The sequence below is a fragment of the Notechis scutatus genome, chromosome 15 (assembly GCF_049901735.1).
Source record: "Notechis scutatus isolate UNSWTSFEM ecotype Mainland chromosome 15, rNotScu1.2, whole genome shotgun sequence".
In the NCBI taxonomy this organism is placed as follows: domain Eukaryota; kingdom Metazoa; phylum Chordata; class Lepidosauria; order Squamata; family Elapidae; genus Notechis; species Notechis scutatus.
In genome coordinates, this window is record NC_142023.1 from 4901655 (window position 1) to 4925068 (window position 23414).

The window sequence follows — 23414 nt, forward strand, 5'->3', positions numbered from 1 at the left end:
GACCTCACCGGAAGCACTTTTTCATCAAAAAAAGATGGCGGCGCCCAGCAAACCAGCGGCCCGGTAGGACTTGTTCCACGGACCGGTACCGGTCCATGGACCGGTGGTTGGGGACCCCTGTCCTAGAGCACCAAGGACCCCACATTCCTCCTCCTTCTCCTTTTCCTCCTCTTCCTCCCCACCACTTCTCAACCCCACCCTTCTAGCATTGATAGATAAAGGTAAAGGTTCCCCTCGCATATACGTGCTCGTTGTTTCCAGCTCTAGGTGGCGGTGCTCATCTCTGTTGCAAAGCCGAAGAGCCAACGTTGTCCGAAGACGTCTCTGTGGTCATGTAGCTAGCAGGACTAAACACTGAAGGCGCATGGAACGCTGTTCCCTTCCTACCAAAGGGGTCCCTATTTTTCTACTTGCATTTTTTTACATGCTTTCGAACTGCTAGGTTGGCAGAAGCAAGTAACAGGAGTTCATTCCATGACAGGGATTTGAACCATCAAACTGCTGACCTTTCTGATCAGCAAGCTCAGCATCTTATCCACTGAGCCACCACGTCCCTTGATAATGTTATCTAACTGGGTAAAGAAACATCTGCCAGAAGACAAGCAAGTTCAGAGAGCACCCACGAACCCACAATATATGCGGGTGTTGGAATCCCATATCACTCTTATGTAGGATATGACCAAAATAAATCACCCACTTCAAAACCATCACCATCAGAACATCCATATCCAGGAGTCTCTTGTTTATGTCTAATTTGTCACCACCATAGAATAATTAAATTAACCTAATTACTTTGCTTAATATGATAACTCCCCATTAAGTGCCACTCCCTCCAATTCACACAATTTTTTTAAATCTCAGTTAAGTCTAAATTATCCACTTCAAACTCTTTCCTAGGCTGCCTTTGTTCCCCTTTTTTTATTATTATCAATATATCTAAAAAAAATATATCCTTGGAGGTATAATTAACTTTTCCATTCAGAATTCTAATTTGCTGCTTTCACACCCATGTTTCGGCAGTATTTAAACTATCTATTATGCAAACGCCGAGAAGTCAAACTATGAATTATGTACCAATCTCTGTGTAGCTTTGACTTAATCGCTGCATTTCTGGGTTTCCTGGTCCAGGTAACCAACTGCGGAGAGTAGTGCATTACTGCAGGTTTAATGCTTAGCAACTGGATTTGCTGTTCATATATGAAATTAAATCCCAGGCAAGGCACTCACCGCGGCACCCTGCAGAATGTAGATTATTACAATCTTGAAATGGCAAAAAGGAAAGGGGAACTTTTAATAATTTCCGAGGGATGGGTGGCTGAGCGTGTGAGGCAGCCAAGTTTTCTTGAAAGACGCACAGAAAAGTTTGCAGCTATTCTGAGAATCCACTGCTGCTCTTGGTTCTTTGAACTGTCACACGGCAGTTGGGACTCTAACAAGAAACAGAAAGGAGAGGGAGGAAGGGAAAGAGGGAGGGAGAGAGAGGGAGAATGAAGGAGGAAGAGGGAGGGAGAGGTTTAAGATGTCACTGTATCCCCCAGGACAAGGGGACAAGGGGAAAGAATGAAGCCTGATCACCAGGGGAGCAAGACCAAGGATGGTTGAGTTTGTTTTTTGAAATTAAATCTTGGCTATCTCACAACCAAAATTAATTTGCGTATGTCAATGCTTAACAATTATTTGACTTCCTCCAGCAGGAAGTCAGCAGTTTGCCTTCTAATTTTCTTTGGAGGAAAACAGAATGCAATAGGACACCATTGGCTCGTACTTACTATGGGTTGGGGCTGCAAGGGAGAGAATTAACTAGTTTTTAGATTTCTCATAAGGACTAGCAACCCTCCAGACAGGACAAAGGCAGGGAGAGGAAGAGAGAAGGAGAAAGCAGATGCATTACCATCCCTTGGAGCTCAATTAATCTTACTTGGTAAGCCAAATATCTCCCTAAATCTGTGTTGGGATTTTAACCTGTAGTTTCGGGAAGTGAGGTCTTTTGTTAGGGGACCCTTAAGTCATCCCCAAGGTTTTAAAAATGTTCAGCAAGCTACCAGCTGAACATGTAGGAAGATGATGGAGGGAGTTTGTTTACTCCAGAAATAGAAAGAAAAATGAAGAAAACAGGACTAAGGGAATATTGGAGCCTTTTGTTGCTTAGAAAGAATCTTATCATTCTAGGACTGGACAGATTCTCCTGGAAACAGTATAAAGTGGGATTTTAGAAGGCAAAAATCACAAAATCAAATTTGAAAAAATGGACTATGAATCATCTGCAGAGCCTTGGAAGGAAAAATAAGGTCTTTCCTTGCAGGGAAAGAAAATCAAATCCAGAGGTGGTATTTCAGCCGGTTCTGATCAGTTCTGGAGAACCAGGAGTGGAAATTTTGAGTAGTTGGAAGAACCAGCAAATACCACTTCTGACTGGCCCCACCAATCCCATCTATTCTCTGCCTGCCAAATCCCAGCTGATCGGCTGGCTCTTCTTTGGTTGCCCTGTACAGGAGAACAGAGCTGAAAAGCAGGTTAGCGGGGTGGGGAGGGAATAGGGATTTGACAGTATCCTTCCCCCAGGAATGGGGATTTGACAGTATCCTTTCCTTCCCATGCCCACCAAGCTAGGCCCACCAAGCCATGCCACGCCCACCAAGCCACGCCCACAGAATCAGTAGTTAAAAAAAGAATTGAATCCCACTACTGACCAAATCTGATAGTGGCAATAAGGGATAACTCAAAAGCAACCCAAAAGCTTCCAGATGGGGTGCTTTGGAAAATAGCTTGACCCCTTCCTCCTCTCTGTGGCAGCCCCTCAAATATTGGAAGACTGCTATCCTGTCTCCCCTGGTCCTTCTCTTCACGAGACTAGCCATGCCCAGTTCCTGCAACGGTTTGTCATAGGTTGTAGCCTCCAGTCCCCTACCCCTCTTGATTGCTCTTCTCTTCACTGGAGGCGATTTCCACAAAACTTCCCACACGTAAAGAAGGAGGAAATTCAGGTCAACCAGTCCTCGGAGTCCTTACCACCATCTTTGAACAGCAAAATGTTTCCGAACCAGCAAGCCAGCGTCTTCTCTTGAATTTTCTGCAGCTCGAGAGTGACACCCTGTGACTGATGGTAGGATTCCCACGTGGGCCTTTCTGTCAAAGCTGGCTTAGCTACGAGCCGCCTTGCCACCTTCAGCATCTCTCTCAGGTGTTCGTGTCACATTGAGAACGGGGAAAAACACATTCACGTACAGTTCCTGTTTGGATGTACATAATCACTTAATCGCAGCTTCTGATTTCTTCCTCCTGAGCTTGGAGGGCCTTGGCAGCCCAGAATTTCATACATCTGGATTGTTATTATTATTTTTTATTTTGCAAGCCAGGCCAGAGATGGGTCAGTGGTTCCCTGTGGTTTCCTTGAAATGAAAGGCCAACTAAATTATTTTTAATGCCAGTTGTAAAACTGCCACCTTGGTTTGGTATGGCCGTATCTCCTCTGCTTCACCCCTGCAGAGGACAAGGGTCATGACGTGAATTAGCAACGGGTAAGAAGAGAGGAGGCTCTTTTCTGGTTTAAAATAATAATAATAATAACAACAACAAAAGTGAAATATCAGTGGTCCATTTTTATTTATTTTTTTGCCCTTTAGACATTTGTTAAAAGATCCAGCTACCCATGGATCTTTTTTTACACATGGGTGAATTAACCTCGTTTTCAAGCCACAAAGCAGGATATTTCCTTCAGCTGTTTTTTTTTTTCTTCTTCTTCTTATGCCAGGACCAACAATAATTTGCCTCTAGTTTCCTCTCTTGGTGCAATTTTGGCCATGCTGAACACCCAAGGTCTGATTGTTCAAAGCCATTACTCCCTCCAAGGTTGGTTGATGGTTGGTTGGTTTCTTCATCTTTTGTCTCTGGAGATTCTCAGTCATCCAAGTCATGGTTATCCCAAAGGTGCTTTTTCAAAAGGCAACTGGACTTTGTTTTTCCTTGAAGTTGTTTCGCTTCTCATCCAAGAAGCTTCTTCAGTTCTAATTGAAGTGCCATTAGAACTAAAGAAGCTTCTTGGATGAGAAGCAAAACGTCTTCAAGGAAAAACAAAGCCCAATTGCCTTCTGAAGAACTGAAGGAGCTTTATGGACGAGAAGTGAAACGACTTCAAGGAAAAACAAAGCCCAGTTGCCTTCTGGAGAACTGAAGAAGCTTCTTGGATGAGAAGTGAAACCTCTTCAAGGAAAAACAAAGTCCAGTTGCTTTTGAAAAAGCCTCTTTGAGTTTCTGAACTTTTGTTCCTTCAGAATGGCTTGTTTTGAGATCCATCTTTGTCCATTTCAGATGCACCTACAAAGCTAACCAAAGGCTGTTTCTGGATAGAAAAGATTTGCCGGTGACCACACTGTTGCCCAGGGGACGCCCGATTGCCAAAACAATCCTTTCATGTCCCCCTCTTTTGAGATAATGCATCAGGAGAGGGGGGGGAACAACCTCTGGACTATAAGAACTGGAGTCAGGTCATACTTGAGTGTGCAGCAGCTGCCAAAAAAGCCAACACAGTTCTAGGCTGCATCAACAGAGGGATGGAATCAAGATAATGTGAAGTGTTAATAGCACTTTATAATGCCTTGGTAAGGCCACACTTGGAATACTGCATCCAGTTTTAGCCGTCATGATGTAAAAAAGATATCGAGACTCTAGAAAGAGTGCAGAGAAGAGCAACAAAGATGATTAAGGGACTGGAGGCTAAAATATATGATGAACGGTTGTAGGAACTGGGCATGGACAGTCAAGTGAAGAGAAGGACCAAGGGAGACTTGATAGTAGTGTTCCAATATCTCAGGGGCTGCCACAAAGAAGAGAGAGTCAAACTATTCTCCAAAGCACTAAAAGGCAGGACAAGAAACAATGGATGGAAACTAACCAAGGAGAGAAGCAACCTAGAACTAAGGAGAAATTTCATGACAGTTAGAACAATTAACCAGTGGAACAATTTGCGTACAGAAGTTGTGAATGCTCCAACACTGGAAGTTTTTAAGAAGATGTTGGATAACCATTTGTCTGAAGTGGTACAGGGTTCCTGCCTAGGTAGGGGGTTGGACTAGAAGACCTCCAAGGTCCCTTCCAACTCTGTTATTCTATTCTATTCTATTCTATTCTATTCTATTCTATTCTATTCTATTCTATTCTATTCTATTCTATTCTATTCTATTCTATTCTATTCTATTCCTCTGTATTCCATCTTCTATTCTATTCTGCCTAATCTAGTGTAGTCTAATTAAATCTAATCTAATCCAGTTTATATTCCAGCTTCCATTCCATTCTCTACTCTACTCTACTTTACTCTATTCATACTTTTCTGAGTTCAAACAACCCAGGCAGGTTTTCCTCCTTCTTTTCACATTTTCATCAGACCTCCTCAGACCAATGATATAACATGCAGAAAAACCCAAAAGAAAAACAATGTGCATCTGCTTCCCCCACTTGGTTTATAATTTCTCCTGTCTTCCCTCCCTGAAGTCAGTCGGATGCCTTTAGTAGACTTATAAGTCTCTGAATTATGCTAAAATATACCAAACACACGCCAGTGGACTCTTTGATGGAAACTTAAATTGCTGTTTCAAGCATAAGTCAGCACCTGCCTCACTCTGTGATAAAGGGGCTTTAAAATGTTGTTTTAGAATCAAAATGGGAGGGGGGTGAGAGAGGTATTTTCTTGGTGTGTTAATAGTGGGCCTTTTCATGTTCAAGGTATCTCTAAAGGCTCTGAAAAAGCGGAGAGTTAGATGTAGGATCCATTTTAAGAACATATAAATGGAACACCAACACGCAAACAGCCATGTGCACACAGTGGTATTGTGGGGGTTGACTTATTCTTAGTTCATATTTACACTGGATTCTAGGGGGAAAGAATAAAAAAAAAAAAAACAATCTGCAGCTAGCTAATGCCATTATGAGACCAGTCAAATATGGGACATTTCACAGTCGTCAGAGACTTGGAATTAGCAATTGCAATAGCACTTAGACATACTGTATATACTGCTTCACAGTGTTTTACAGCCCTCTCTAAGAGGTTTACAGAGTGAGCATCTTGCCCCCAACAATCTGGGTCCTCATTTTACCCACCTCGGAAGGATGGAAGGGTGAGTTGACCTTGAGCCGGTCAGGATCGAACTCTTGGCAGTGGGCAGAACTAAGCTGCAATAATGCATTATACTACTGTGCCACAATACAGTAGAGTAGAGTAGAGTAGAGTAGAGTAGAGTAGAGTAGAGTAGAATAGAATAGAATAGAATAGAATAGAATAGAATAGAATAGAATAGAATAGAATAGAATAGAATAGAATAGAATACAAATGTGGAATGGAAGAATAGAACAGAAATAGAATATAGAAAATAGAATATAGAAAATAGAAAATAGAAAGTGGAATAGAATAGAATAGAATGGAATAGAATAGAATAGAATAGAATAGAATAGAATAGAATAGAATAGAATAGAATAGAATAGCACTTAGACTTGTATACCGATTCATAGTGCTTTTACACCACTCTCTAAGCGGTTTTCAGAGTCAGCTTCTTGCCCCCAACAATCTGGGTCCTCATTTTACCCACCTCGGAAGGATGGAAGGCTGAGTCAATCTTGAGCCTTCAGAAAAATTAAAATCAGACTGGCCTGCAAAAGGATAGAAGGTGTTAATTTGTTCTTAATTGTAATAAGGTCCAGGATCTTTTCTTTGCATCACTAACGAAAGCTCGTTTTAGAAAATAAAGCATAAGGCCTTCATCTTTTTAAATAAACAGCCCAATTCAAAGTCCATTTCATGCAGGAAACCTTCAGAAATAAACGCATAAGCTGCAAGCACGCATAATGCAGAATCTCGACTTCACCAATTGAAAACAATAAATACTCTATCAATATTTACCATTTATTTCTAATAGGTCTAATACGAAGCCATAAGAATTTCATCAGAATTAAGTGTCTGTCTCATCCAGCGGAACAGGGGCTGGTGGAGAGTGGGGGAGATTGCAAGAGATTTCTCTCTGTTTAGCATGAATAAAAAATGAAACTCTCCCAAGCATTGGAGTCTTTTGAGATATCTAATCCTCCACAAATTAAGTCCTCCAATTTGGCTTAGAAACAAATCCAAACTCAACAAGAAAAATATTGGAGCATCTGCATCTCAAGCTACAACAGAATTAAACTTTTTTTTTTTTTAAAAAAAAGTCATTATTGGCCGTTAACACATCTGCCGGTGTGTTACTGGTTCTATCTTAAGATCAGATCTATGTACTACTTGCCTTTGAAAATTAAACTCCATTCAGATACTCAATAGTAATTAGAAACAAGCCGAGGTGGAGCATTCATTTTCTAATTTCTCACTCAGGCTGAAATTAGAAGAGCCAAAGAAACAAAAGAACTGGGTGGATGACCACATCTGAATAAATAAAATAGCCGAATACTAGAAAAGAGCAAAGAAGTCAATTAAATTCACAAACAACATGTTTTGAAGCCATTGAAGAACACAAAGGGAGAGGTCAGCTTCTTGCTTTCAGAAAGAGAAGCCAGAGGAAAAAAGGGGAAAGCAAATAAATAAGTCATTATTGAAGATTACGATGGGAGATGAAAGGAGGCACCCAAGGAAACAAGCAAGGAGGTGAAATGTAATTTGTTCCAAAGTGGAAACAAGCGAACAAAGATTTGACGAAGCCAAAATGAAGAAAATTGCAAGGAAGGGGAGAGGGCTGGTGGCTTGGTTGATAGCTACGCTTGCAGAGGATGGCCTAGTAGTAATCTGTCATGCCCCTGGTGGTGGAGACTGACTCCGAGGGAGAGAAGGAACAGCCAACAGGGAGTGGAAGTGTGGCTCCAGAAGTTGTGGAGGAGGCTGGGGAAGGGCGGAGGCCGGCTGGGCAGTCAGAGGAGGACCCAGGCCCATCCCCTCTCCATCCTAGGGCATGCAGGGAGGAGAGGATAAGGGAGAGACGTGGTCTATTCAAGAGGAGAGGACTTTGATCCTCTTTATGGGCTGCAGCTGTGACAACTGAATAAGAGGACGGACATGCGTATGGGCGAACGCTGGAAACAAAGCATGGAAATATCTCTAGTTTATGGATCCTGTCTGAGTTTGGTATCCTTCCCAGTGTTTGTTCTGTTATCTGTGGACATCCTCCAGCCCTTATCTTGCCTGGTTTGTGTTGCTTTTTCCCTTCTTCTTGTAACTGTTTGTGTGGGAGTTTTTTATCTTCCGTCAAGGATATTCGGAGCTTGTAAGCAAAGTGAAGGAATAAAAGGGGTTTCACCTGTTTTCTGTGACTGTGTTTGTTTTGTATCCCACCCTGGGTCATCACATAGTCCTTCTGCTTGTTTAAAATTAAGAAGTGAAATTTTGTTGATTGGACTTCCGGGAAGCTGCTTTCATGGCCATGGTTTTCATGGAAATTTTATGGAAGGAGTTTTTCATGGACTTCCTCCAGGGATTTTTGGAGATTCCCCCCAACCTGATGTTTTTCTGGATCATAGAATTTAGAATCGTAGAATCGTAGAACTGGAAAGGACCTTAAGTAAAAGGAAAGGTTCCCCTCGCACATATGTGCTAGTTGTTTCCGGCTCTAGGGGATAGTGCTCATCTCTGTTACAAAGCCAGCACTGACCGAAGACGTCTCCGTGGTCATGTGGCCGGCATGACTAAACGCCGAAGGCGCACGGAACACTGTTCCCTTCCCACCAAAGTGGTCCCTATTTTTCTACTTGCATTTTTTTACATGCTTTCGAACTGCTAGGTTGGCCGAAGCTGGGACAAGGAACAGAAGCTCACTCCGTGACGCAGCACTAAGGATTCGATCCGTTGAATTGTTGACCTTTCTGAACGACAAGCCAACGACAAGTCTTAGCCACTGAGCCACCGCATCTTCAACCCCCTGCCCAAGCCAGGAGTCCTTATATTAACCTAGACATATGAATGTGCAATCTTTTCTCGAAGTCCTCCAGTGATGGAGCATCCACAGCTCCAGGAGGAAAGCTGTCCCATTGATAAATTGTTCTCAACGTCAGGAAATTCCTCCTTATTTCCAAGTTGAACCTTCCTCTGATGACTTCCACCTATTGCTTCTTCTTCTGCCCTCGGGACTTTGGAAAATAAGTTGACCCCCTCTTCTCTGTAACAGCTTCAGCTACTGGAAGACAACTATCCTGTCACCCCTAGTCCTTCTCTTCATTAGGGTAGACATGCCCACAACTCTTCTTCATAGGTTTTAGTCTCCAGTCCCCTCATCAACTTTGTTGCTCTTTTCTGCACTCTTTCTAGAGTCTCGACATCTTTTTTTATAATATGGTGACCAAAGCTGGATGCAGGATTCCAAGTATCAATACATTTAAATAAATAATATTAATAAATAATACATTTAAATAAATAAATCCCCGAATGTGGTCTTTGGCTCCGGATGGATGATGGGGCATTGTTAGGATGACCAATAAGAAAATTTGATGAGATTGTTTGAAAGAGGAAATCAATAGCTGAGATGATAAGTTTCCTTGTGGTTAGTTAAGTCTCTTTCCTGACCATTTATTACTTAATTTAAAATTCTCTCTCTCTCTCTCTCTCTCTCTCTCTCTCTCTCTCTCTCTCTCTCCCTGTCTGTCTGTCTGTCTGTCTGTCTGTCTGTCTGTCTGTCTGTAAAATAAACTGACACAATGGACCCTTTTAGAATGTCACTGTCATTTCTTTCTAGCGATATTTGAGGAGAAGGAAGACGCTAATGGTTCTTGAATGTCAGTTACTCATCACTGCTGCTTTTGGTTGCAAAATCTAGAGTGTTTACTTATTTATTAAAATGGGGTGGGGTGGACTTTCCAGAGGAAAATTATGTATTTGGTGTATAAGTTAAGATACGCCCTGCCCCTAGCTTGCCATCTGTTTTGGAAAGCAGAAGCTAGGATTTGCAAAAAAATTGTCTTGACCAGCAAAATTATTGTTTAGGTGCCTAGTAACAAGTAAGTATAAGATACTTCAATTCATCTTTTATTTCAATTTTGCTTAGCCAAAGATATGGAAGGCACACCACACTCCCATTGAACATTTCCTACAGTGAGGATCTACTTACTATAGGATGGGGGGGGAGGAGGAGGATAGAGGAAGAGAAGGAGGAGGAGGAGTAGGAGGAAAGGAAGAAGAAGAAGAAGAAGAAGAAGAAGAAGAAGAAGGAGGAGGAGGAGGAGGAGGAGGAGGAGGAGGAGGAGGAGGAGGAGGAGGAGGAGGAGAAAAGATCCAAAGAACCTGACTTCTACAGAGGAGAACTAGAAGGAGGAGTGATGGAAGGGACGAGGGGAGAAGGAGAAGGATAATGGAAGGGAGGAGGGGAAGAGGAGGAGGAGATAGATAATGAGCAAAAAGGAGAAGAAAAAGGAGGAGGAGGAAGCAGAGGAAGAGGAAGCAGCAGCAGCTCCTGGGCTTTGATTTTTAATGTACTTTATATCTACAGCTCGAGAAGGTGTCCCCCAAAATAATTCCCTCTGGCCATCCACTGAAAAGAACATTTGGGTTCCTACCATAACTTTGACCTTCAGACACGGACGGAGCCCAACCCTTGCCCTAGCCGAGCTGACTATATCCCCATAACCTGAGTAATGTCCTGAAAAAAGAAGAAGAAGAAGAAGTTGAGAAACTGGAGAAAAGAAAAACCTAGTTAGAAGAAGATCCTGGCTCTTGGTTTCTGAGACCTCAGTTTGGACAGAAAGTCTGGGAAACGGTGTAAATCTGCCACCTTGTTTGCTGGCTGATTATGGCAGAAACTTGTTCACACTTCAAATCTTTCCTCCAGTGATTATCTCTCCCCTCTCGAGAATTCAGCTTAGGCTGGCATGCATTTGGCATCAGCTATTAACAAGGATGAGACAGTTTTAAAAGCACTCTGGCTCCCCTTCGGAGTCGCTCATTCCCGAGGTTCTTCAAATGCTATTGAGTATTTTTTTTCCTTTTTGGAAAGAGTTTGTTCTCGCTGTCTAGACAATCAGCGTTACCAACATGGCCCCCTCCTAATGTTCTCCTCCCTTCCTGAAGTGAACATTGTTTTACTCCCTGGAGTATCTTTTTAAAAAAACACCCATTCTCTTTTCTTTCAGTGACTTTCAAGGCACACAAGCAACAAGACTGAAGTGATGAGGAATTGAGTTTTACAACCCAGTAAGACTGGAGTTACAAGCATTAAATGTCTTGAAAAAAATTTCCTTCGTTTTATAGGATAATAACAACTATGGCAATGTTGTTCTATTTTCCTTTTAGGTTGACCCATATGCATTCAAGGAGCAGAGTGTTGAGTTGACCTCAAGGTGGAGCTCTCGCTTCACAATCGGGAGGCTGTGAGTTCGATCCAAGGTAGAGGCAGATATTTCTCTCTCTGGGCACAATGAGAATTTATCTGCTGAACAAAACTCTTCATCGGCGACAAGAAGAGCATCCGGCCAGTAAACACTCAGCTCCATTTAGTTGCCCAGATTCCACTCCCCAAAGGGATTATGGGGTTGTTAAAAGAAGAAGAAGAAGAAGATGATGATGATATGCATTCAAGGAGCTCACCAGGAACCTGCAGGTCTATCAAAATTGCCTCACAATCACAACCAAGGTTGGTTGCTTGATCAGTAAGGAAGGGAGTCTGTTTATATCTTCATCTCCAAGGTTGCGCACTCTTCAATACGTTAATTACAGCCAATTTTTCCAAAAGGCAAAATGATTCCCTCTGTTGAACAGACTGAGGCATAATAATGTTGTCGGAAACATCCATTGCTTCGTTGTAATCTCTCAACGTTTTTCTTCTCGGGTTCAGGATGGCGTTTCCTCTAGCTATGTTATTATTAATTTTTTCCCCCCTCTTCTTTCTAAGTAATTCAGGAGACGTTGGATTTTCTGCCTTATATCCGCTGGCATCTAACAATGTCTAGTCTGTGTAATTTGGGTATTTCACAGCTCTGAGTCTGGGGAAAATAATGAGAGCTCACTTAGCCAAGTTTGAACATCATTATCTCTCTTGCGACGTTGTGATGTGGCAATTGCCTGGCTTAGTATGGGACTCTGTTCTTTTAGAACGGTTAATGCCACAGGAATTGGACTTTTCTCTTTGTTCTGTGTTTTGCATAACTCTGAAATAAGTCAGGGGAGGCCATAAGGACAGCGTTTATTTTGACACGAAGCCAAGTTTTCTTACTCTACACAAATTGTGTTAATAACTCGGGATGAGAAATGAGCTTGGTTTGAAGGAGAGATCAGGCAAGCCTTGTTACTTTGGTTGTAGATAAGTTTTTGGAGAGCTTTTTGCAATATTATTGTTATCATTATTTCTATTATTACCGCTACCTGAACAACAACATGAAATCACAGCTGCCAGCACTTTACCTAATCTATCTATCACTATCTATTTATCATATCTCTCTTTATCATATCTATCTATCTATCTATCTATCTATCTATCTATCTATCTATATCATAATCTATCCATCCATCTAATCTCTCTCATCTCTCTCTTTCTCTCATCCATCTATCTATTTGTCTGTCTGTCTGTCAATCTATCTATTTATCATATCTATCTATCTATCTATCTATCTATCTATCTATCTATCTATGTATCTTATATCTATCATCCATCTATATCTATTCATAATCTGTTTATCCATCCATCCATCCATCCATCCATCTAATCTCTCTCTCTTTCTATTTATCATCTCTCTCTTTCTCTCATCTATCTATCTGTGTCTATCTATCTATCTATCTGTCTGTCTGTCTGTCTGTCTATATCTGTCTGTCTACCTATCATCTATCTCTATCGTCTATCTATCTATCTATCTATCTACCTATCTTTCATCTATATCATCTATCATCTGTCTATCATCTATCTGTCATCTATCTATCATCTATCTGTATCTATCTATCTGTATCTATATCTATCTATCTATCTATCTATCTATCTATCTATCTATCTATCTATCTATCTATCTATCTATCCTCTGTAGGCTGAATGGATGAAATAAAAAGAGAACTAAGCTACTTGAGAAACAAATCAAAGTTGGAGTTCCCTATATATATATGTAATTTAAATAAAGAATCTGGGTGGTTCTCTCATTAGAAATAGTGCTTGTCTTGCATTTAATCCTCTGGCTATTGATCTTCCATTCTTTGTGCTTCGGTGCCCCAGAAAATGGTAAGATTATTCATTGCCTCTAAAAGAAAAGAAAAAAAAAACATAAGAAAGGGTAGGCCAGGGAAAGAAACTGAACTAAATCATGCAAGTTGGCTTTTGAATTTAGGCATATATTTGCAGCCAGGGAAGAAGGGAGAGAAAGAGAGGCCTGAGATACCCTATTATCCTCAGAATAATATCTCAAAAATGTAAGAATGCCCTGAAAGTTGCCTCTTTACATGCCTACTGGAGCTTCTTCTCAACTCCAGGCCTCCAATCTCACTTTTTTAAAAAATAAATCCAGGGTCTGATCACAAATGTTGTAAGTTAGAGGATCCGGGAACTTCAGTATATCTTTATTTGCTGCAGGCATAACCTGCTGAAATAGTGAAGCTAGCTCATTTAAGGCAGAAGTCTATTCAGTACTGTAGAAAGTTAATCTCCACCCCTCCCCTAGAAGAATGAAATGTTTTAGGAAATATCAGGTAATATTAAAAAAAGAAGAAGAAGAAAGATTATTATATTTCCCAAAGGGAGAAATGGAGAAACATCTCTTAAAAGACAGAAAGCAGAGTCCCTGCCCCCAAGCAGATACTGAACTGGGGCAGCTGTTAGAAATGCAGATTTGGTAATTCATTCAAGACAGGATATTTTGAAACTCCCTGTAGCAAAGTCTGAACAAAGGCAGATAGAGGCCAAACGGGATGAAAGCCATTAAGCCACAATAGGAATTACCCATCAAGCCCCTTTATTGCATCAGCCCAAACTTTAACCAAACTTAACTCAGACAAACACCTAGGATTTGTACTTTGCCGATAGAGCCAGTTGTGACCCCTATATAACCCCTACAAGGGAGTCTGACAACAGCCAATAGATTACATGTTCTTGCCTAGGAACAGGAAGTTCAAGTGCAAAATCCAAGAGAAGGTATAAAACCCCCTCACACTCAACTCCATGTGATCAGCTGCCCAGAACCCATGTGGTTCTGCTTCATCAATAAATGGACCCTGTTGAGGTAATTCCCCGCTAGGAGAATGAGTGCACACAGGGAAACGTAGTGAGAGTGGTGAGGAATAACACACAACCAGCACACAGATACACTGTATAGTAAAATGTAGGTTTTACTTCCAGTAAATGGTTAAGCAAAGTCCAACAAGCAGTCCAAGTCATACACGGTTAAAGTAGTCAGTATGCAGTCCAGGGATAATCCAAATAACAAAGTCCAGTATCATACACAGTTCAGTAACAGACTTACAGCAATCCAAAAAGAACAACGATCAGCAACAGTCAATAGGGAAAAATGCAGGAACCAAGAACATTGACCATCACAGACCATCTAGCAACTAACAACAACAGAACTAACAACCCTGGTTTCTGGTTCCATCTTATGGCCATTGAGGAACCACACCCAATTACAATTTTAACATTCCCTTAAAGAAACAGTATTAAATGTCTATCCTGGTTTATATATTTCCAACCCAACTGTTAGGTGACTATCAATTCCTAACAGACCCTCTTTCCAATCAGCCTCCAAGCCTCCATTTTATTTACAGTGCCTTCCTCCCGGCTTGGAACTGAACCAGATGGATATTTCTTCCCACAGTACATACATCAGCTTCAGTTCACATGACCTACCATTCCTTACAAAAATTAAGCATCCAAAGCTGGCTTTTCTTTATGTTTTAAGGATGTACCTTTTTCAAAAAGTTGTGCTGTGAACTCCTAGGTTGAAGGTCTCCCTTACAGCTCTGGAATCAATTAATTCGTTAAGTTTATACGCCACTGATCTCACTCGGATAAAGCATTGGAATATCTTTTCTACCCTTCCACTGTCTGATAAAGTGATGTGTGCCTTTAAAACATTCAGGCCTCGGTGTTCTTATTTGGTTCTGATGGACAGATGTGTTTTGAACCGGTGACTCAGCAGTGGCTTCATTTCAAGAAAGCCTCTGTTTAAATCCAGACATTATTATATTTCCTGTCTTCAAACTGGGCAAGGCAATAATATCATTCTCATTTATGCCATTTCATGTCTAAAAATAAACTGTCCTGAATACACACACAGAGAGACAGCATGGCTGAAATGCACAGCATTATTTAAAAGGAGGAAAAGAAGGTTGTGGGGGAAGGACTTGGCTAAAAACTTCTGAGAGATATCGATCAGTTTTTAGGAAGTTTGCACTGGCATGCAAAATATTAAATGAAATGGTTCTCCAAACCCCACTAAACCTGCTGAACAGTAGAATAATGTTTGCACGCTACAAAGCAAGGCTCTTCAAACTTGGCAAGTTTAAGTCTTGTGGACGTCAACTCCCAGAATTCCTGAGCTAACATGACTGGAGGAGGAATTCTGGGAGTTGACATCCACAAGTCTTAAAGCTGTCAAGTCTGAAGACCCCCTGTTACAAAGGATACAAACTCAAACAGTGGATTCATGATGTCACTTAGTTAGGGAATGAAACATCTGCAAGAACACAAACAATCTGCAAGAACACAAACAACCATGGACAGCACCACAATCTTCCTCCTCTTTCCCCGCCTCTCCTCCTCTTTGTCCTCCTCCTCCCTGAAAACTCCAGGTAGTAAAAAAAAATTGAATCCCACCACTGCCCCACTCTTGCTACTCACCTGAGAGGCCTTTCTGAAGAAAACAAATGCCCCCGCATCCTTCCTAATATCCCTGCTGACGTTGGCAGTCATTTGGATTCTTTCATTTGCAAGGCTGAACTGGAGGAGGTGGCGATCCTCCCCTTTGTTCTTAACCTCCACAGTTCCTGGAACTACAGAAGGCCGTTCCTCTTAAGGCAATCTCTTCACTGAGGCGAGCTGAAGATTTACAACAAAGGAGATGTTTGAAGCTTCTCAGAAGCTCTCGGCTGGGCAAAAAGGTCTTCTCTGCCTTCCATATGCTCGCGGCGCCTGTGAATAACTTTCAAGGTTCCCTTGGAGGTGTTGTTTTTAGTACTCAGGATACAGAATGACTGAATTGGAAAGGACCATGGAGGTCTTCTAGTCCAACCCTCAGTTCAGGCAGGAGACCCTATACCTGTGTCAGACAAATGGCTGTAGAATGTCTTCTTAAAAACCTCCAGTGACAGAGCACCCATAACTTCTGGAGACAATCCACAGAATAACAGAGTTGGAAGGTCTTCTAGTCCAACCCCTTGCTGAAGCAGGAAACCCTATCTCATTTCAGACAAACAGCTGTCCAAATCTCTTCTTGAACACCTCCAGTGATGGAGCATCTACAACTTCTGAAGGCAAGTTGTTCCTCTGATTAATTGCTCTCACTGCCGGAAATTTCTCCTTAGTTCTAGGTTGATTCTCTCCTTGATGAGTTTCCATCTGTTGCTTCTCATCCTGCCTTCAGGTGCTTTGGAGAATAAATTGACCCCTTCCTTCCTTGTGGCAGCCCCTTAGATGTTGGCAGACTACAATCATGTCATTATTCCTAGTCCTTATTTTGATTAAACTAAACATATCCAATTCCTGCAACTGTTCTTCATATGTTTTAGCTTCTAGGCCCCTAATCATCTTTGTTGCTCTTCTCTGCACTCTTTCTAGAGTCTCAACATCCTTTTTTTGTATTGGGAAAACGCAGGAGCTGTTCTTTTTCTGCATAGCAGAATTTACAAAAGATGTGTTCAGTAAGGATCGCACCAAGTCTCTGATTCTTTGGATCCCTGCTCTCTATAAAACTCCCTCTCGGATCATAACTCAGATCTACCGAAGGAGAAAATAATTAAGTAGCAGGTACTAGGAATAATTGTTGACCGAGGAAAACCATTGGGACAAAGACGTGGTCGGCATTTTCTTCCTGTACCCATCATTCTCAAGTTTGGCCTTGATGCCTCGGCTTGTGCTGGTCCTAGCAACAAAAGCTGGCTTCATTGCGAGGCAGGGTTATCGATCCCTCAAGAGATTTATAGCAGAAGCCTGATCACACTGCGGCAGCTAAATCCAATTCGCTAAGGAATTACATGCCTCCCTGATCAATAATCTATTTATCTCCTTCACTTTGGCTTCTTTAAACTTTCCAGGCCTATCAAAGGAAACAGAAAGCTTTTTTTATTATTATTATTTAGACTACATGATCTTCCTTCCGTGATCACAAATACTGATGAGCAGAGTCTGCTGGGCACTTAAGTTAGTTGAAAGTTATCAGAAGGATCTGCTAAAAGCTGCTGTGACCAAATTTAAAAATACAACTGAGGCTTTTGAGAAACTAGCTTCTCTGCAGGTGTCAGCTAAGAATCCTTGCATAGACCAGAAGGAGACAGAAAGTGTAACGATCCAGGGTGGGGTACAAAACAAACACAGACACAGAAAACAGGTGAAGCCCCTTTTATTCCTTCAGTTTACTTCCAAGCTCCAAATATCTTTGATGGAAGACAAAAAACCTCCCACACAATTACACAAAGAAGGAAAAAAGCAACACAAACCAGGCAAGATGGAGGATAAGGGCTGGAGGATGTCCACAGATAACACACCCTGGGAAGGATGCCAAACTCAGAGAGGAACTATAAACTAGAAATATTTACACAATTTGTTTCCAGCGTTTGCCAGTACGCAGGTCCAAACTCTTATTCAGCTGTCACACCTACAGCCCATGAAGAGGATCAAGGCCCTCTCCTCCCGAGTAGACCACGTCTCTCCCTTATCCTCTCCTCCCAGCATGCCCTAGGATGGAGAAGGGATGGGCCTGGGTCCTCCTCTGACTGCTCAGCCAGCCTCTGCCCTTCCCCAGCCTCCTCCACAACCTCTGGAGCCACACTTCCACTCCTTGTTGGCTGTTCCTTCTCTCCCTCAGAGTCAGTCTCACCAGGGGCACGACAGAAAGTATGGTGCTTTCTAATTTCTCCTCTGTAATTTTTTTTTTTTTTTTTGGTAATGACCTTGAAAGTCAACCAAGCAAGGATCACAGAAAGTGATGGCCATCTCACTGAGATATCATAATGTCTATCCAACATCCATCACATTAGCCCCATATATGCAAGTATCCTAGCACTGAAAGGGACCTCAGAGGTCTTCTAGCTCACCCTCTGCTCAAGACAGGAGCCTTATATATCCAAGTAACATGGTTGTCCAATCTATTTTTTTGTTATATATATTTTTTATTTACATATAAAAATATCAAACACAGTGTGACCATCCTGGCATTTCTTTCACCATGCACACTAAAGTAAAGTACAAATAGTGTATATGCTATTTATACATTGCTAGTTTTGTACAATTATTCTTGACTAACATATTCATTTTAGTACATATATAGAATCACATTCCGGGTCTATTCGGCCTAGTTATTTTCATGTTCCAACTCCCACCTTTCGATTTCAACCATTGGTGGAATCTGTTTCATGTATCGTAATATTCTATCTCCTTTTTATTTTTTAGTTCTAACATTAATCTATCCGATTCTGTGCAAACCAATTTTTTTTTTTCATTATCTCCCTTCCTAATGGTATATTTTCACTTTTCCATTGCTGGGCGTATACCATTCTTGCTGCTGTCAGAATGTGTAATATTAAATATATTGATCCCTTACTATATCCCTCTGATATAATTCATAGCAAAAATAATTCTGTTTGAATTCTAAACATTGTCTAACCATTTTTTTCTAACAACCTTTGTATCTGTCGCTAAAAATCCCTATCAATAGTGGCCAATCTATTTTTTGAAAACCTTCAGTGATGGAGCACCCACAAGAGCAGAAGGCAATGATTAATTGCTAGATACAGGTACAGATTGATAGAGTTGGAAGGGACCTTCGTAGGTCATCTAGTCCAACCCAATCTTTACTTGTTCCCAATCTTTCCTTCCACATTGGATCTCTCTTTAACAAGCTTCCACCCATAACTCCTTGTCCTGCCCCATTAAATAATGCAGCCCCCTATAAAAGTGCCATAAAGAGCGAACTCAATGATGAGAATGTTTCAAAATCCAGCAAGGCAAGCAAAGATCTTTTTTTGCTAAAGCACCCAAAGGAGAGTGCAGAACCACCGAAAGCAGAATTTGTACAAGACTAAATTCCACAGTTTTCCAAATTCTGTGACATTTGCACTTAAAAGCGAAACAATAATTCTGTATTGCAGCTGTGTTCACGGTCAGTAAAGGCTCGTGTACCAAACTCAGTGGAACCTGCACGCAAAATGCAATTGATTAAGGGGGAAATGTTTGCAAAAAGCACATACACAGATATCAAAAGCACGAGAATCAAAGACATGCTTTGAAAAGGGATGCCTTACCTACGCTGACAGTTCTCGGCCAAGAAAGTAAATTAATTCAGAAATAAGCCCAGCCACAGTTCATAAAATGAGAAACCGAGAAAGATATTAAATTGACAGCTTTACTTATCACTGGTAGAAAGGCCTCGCCTATCTTAGAAACGGGGCTTAAACCTGGAACTATTCTTAATCCTTGTAAACTAAACCCAGTAGAAATAACCTGGATTTCCCAAGGAGATTTTGATCCTATGATCCTTAGACTTTAGGCACCAAGAGAATATAGTTTATTACTTTTGGTTCTCATTGTCTGTCACACAGCACACAGTCTTAAAACTTCCACAAAATATTAAACTGCTCTCTTTATTGCAATCATTTATTGCTCTGATCTTTTTGACATGCTGTTCAGTTCTAGCCATGCTTCCACTGTATTCGGAGGCAGTTTTAATTTTCACATGAATGTTTATGTGAACCCATAACTCACTTAAAACCCATATTATTGTCGGTTAAATAAAGTACAAGCATGAGCCTGGGTATTTCATTAAAGCAGACGGGATAAATTAAAGCTGGAAATGTCATCTTTGATCAGGAGGTGGTTTTTTTTTTCCTAAAAACAATTGCATTCTAGATTTATATGTCCAAAATAAGCTGTGTTGTGTTCTTTCTGCCACAAATGTGCCACCCTAGTCAAGCTATTGAAGAGCACAAAGAGGTCTTGCAGAAATGAAATTAGGAAATGAACTGTGCGCATTGTGAGGAAGCTGGACATACAGGGCCACAGGTTTACTTGTTGGATCCTTAAATACCAAAGGAGGCACTAATCTCATTGGTTCCATTGGTTGATGGTTCTCATGGTCAGAAAATTCCTCCTTATTTCTAGGTTGAATCCCTCCTTGTTCAGTTTCCATGTATTATTCCTCGTCTGGCCTACAGGTGCTTTAGAAAATAGCTTGACCCTCCCTCTTCTCTGTGGTAGCCCCTCAAATACTGGAAGACTGCTCTCCTGTCTCCCCTGGTCCTTCTCTAGCCATGCCCAGTTCCTGCAACTATTCATTGTATGTTTGAGCCTCCACTCCCCTTATCATCCTGGTTGCTCTTCTCTGCCCTCTTTCTAGAGTCTCAACATCCTTTTTATAAGTGTGGTGACCAAAACTGGATACAGTACTTTAGGTGTGATCTTACTAAGGCTTTATAGAATGGTAGTAGTACCTCACTTGATTTTGGTTGTATCCCTCTGTTAATGCAACTTAGGATTGCATTGGCTTTTTTGTCTGCTGCTGCACACTGCTGGCTCATATTTCACTGGTTGTCCACTAAGACTCCAAGAAGCCTCTCAGAGTTACTGCTATTGAGCCTGGTTTCACCCAGTCTATATGGGTACTTTTGTTTTTTCTTGCCTAAGTGTAGGACTTTACTTTTCTCTACATTGAATTTCATTTTGTTAGATAGATAAACATGTCTATGGAGATTCTCAGTCATCCAGGTCATGGTTGTCCCAAAGGAGCTTTTTCAGGAAGCAACTGGACTTCCTTGTTTATTTCATTCCATTCCCCACCATCCAGTCAGAGCTGAAGAAGCTTCTTGAATGAGGAGCGAAACATCTTAGAAGAAAAACAAGAAAGTACAGTTGCTTCCTGAAAAAGCACCTTTGGGACAGGGATAAATGTGTTCTTCATATATATTCAGAGGGTCTTTCAGATGGTACCCCCCACCCCATGATGATTGATAATATGAGGTCATTGAACTGTGCTTCTTGGTCAAAATTCTACCACCCAAGCATACAAACAGCTCAAGTGAATTCAAGTTTTAGAGTAGATTGTCAGAAATGGTGTAGGTAGGGTCTCTTGCTTGGGTAGGAGAGGGGTTGGACTTGATGACCTACAAGGTCCCTTCCAACTCTGTCAATCTGTAGATCAGGACCCTGGACAGAGCCACTTTTCTTCTTTTCTTTTCTTTCTTTTTTTTTTGAAAACAATTTTATTGATTTTCTACAAACAAACAAGACAAACAAAACATTAAAACATCAACTCTCTTATGTACGTACAGTGTGTCGGTTGGTTCATCAGTTTTGTGCATTCATTTCATAGTCTCAATTACAGTTATGTTACATAACAACTCATATTGTCAATCCAAACTTATATATCCTAATATCGCTATTAATAAATCATTTGACTATACTTTTAATCATTCATGCTTTATGAGATAACAATACTTTAAACAGTTTATTCTATAACAAATCATATAATCATACCAAATCTATCCTAAAAACACTTTATAGATATAATGTCAAATAACATAGGCAAAAGAAAAAATAAAGATATTCCTTGCTATCTAACTTTCTAAATATTCTATTATCGTATTTTGTTATCTAGCCACTGATAAAAAAGATCCCAAATTTCATAAAATTGTTTATCCTCTTGCTCTCTAATTTCAAATGTCAATCTACTCATCTCAGCACATTCCAATATTTTCTTAATAATTTCTTCCTGTGATGGTATTTTCTCATTCTTCCAGTTTTTAGCAAATAAAATCCTAGCCGCTGTTAACACATTTACAATCAGATCAATCAAAGATTTTCAAATCTTTACTATATGTATCTGGTAAGATTCCCAATAAAAAGAACTCCGGTTTCAAATCTATACGTTTCTTTGTCATTTTTTCCAACCACATGCGAATTTTAGTCCAATATTTTTTAGCGTCCTCACAAGTCCACTACATATGGTAATATGAGCCAGGTATCTGATGACATTTCCAGCATTTTTCAGATTTGTTCTTGAACATTCTTGCTATTATTTTCTTCTTTTCTAAGTTTGTTTTCAAGATCATGAGGAGTAACTTACAACATAGAATCATAAGGCTGTTAGGAACCTCTGAGGTCTTTTAATCCAACCCCGTGTTCAAGGCAGGAGACCCTATACCATCCCGGCCAAATGGTTACTCAGTCTATTTTTGAAATTAAAAATGAAAAGCAACAACAAAAACAGGGTTGCTGTCAGAAGAAAAATTATTCTGTAGGAAACTTTTATAGAAGGAATTTCCCCTCCAGGGAGAAGAAAAGATATAGGGGACAAATGTAGAACCCTATTTAAGAGGCACATAGCTTTCCCCCATATCATGAACTTTATTCACCCCCTGGAGCTATAAGATGGTTTGCATAGCTCTGATTTAGTGTGTGAATCCAGGCATCACACTTCACAAACCACCTTCTACAGCCATTTTGGTCCAGGTTATCATGCCAACCTGCCAACCTAGCAGTTCGAAAGCATACAAATGCGAGTAGATAAAGAGGTACCACTTTGGTAGGAAGGAACACTCCCTGCTTGACCACAAGCTCTGCACTCAGTGTGATGTCATGCTGGCCCCATGATTGTGGAAACATCTCAAGTGCTCACTCAATGGCCTTGAAATGGCGATGAGTACCACTCTTAAAGCTGGCTATGATTAGCAGAGTAAAATCCTCAGGGAACTCCTGATTATGCTGTGGTTAACAAGCCATGGTTAAGCAAACACACACTTTTAATATAGAATAAAATAGAGTAGAGTAGAGTAGAGTAGAGTAGAGTGGAGTGGAGTGGAGAGGAGAGGAGAGGAGTAGAGTAGAGTAGAGTAGAGTAGAGTAGAGTAGAGTAGAGTAGAGTGGAATGGAATGGAATGGAATAGAATAGGAATAGAATGGAATGGAATGGAATAGAATAGAATAGAATAGAATAGAATAGAATAGAATAGAATAGAATAGAATAGAATAGAATAGAATAGAATAGAACAGAACAGAACAGAATAGAATAGAATAGAATAGAATAGAATAGAATAGAAGATAGGATAATATAGAATGGAATGGAATGATGGAATGGAATGGAATGGAATGGAATGGAATGGAATAGAATAGAATAGAATAGAATAGAATAGAATAGAATAGAATAGAATAGAATAGAATAGAATAGAATAGAATAGAATAGAATAGAATAGAATAGAATTCTTTATTGGCCAAATGTGACAATGGACACACAAGGAATCTGTGTCTGATGCATAAGCTCTCAGTGTACATACAAGCAATAAGTGA

The 23414-nt window shown here is 40.7% G+C and overlaps 1 long non-coding RNA gene across 1 annotated transcript; it reads left to right on the plus strand.

Annotated features, from left to right (window-relative positions):
• Positions 1–1854: 1854 nt before the first annotated feature.
• Positions 1855–12375, plus strand: LOC148129452 (uncharacterized). The gene is made up of 3 exons (XR_015745392.1): positions 1855–1921; positions 11086–11146; positions 11246–12375. It is a non-coding gene; the product is annotated as an uncharacterized LOC148129452 (long non-coding RNA).
• The last annotated feature ends 11039 nt before the right edge of the window (positions 12376–23414 follow it).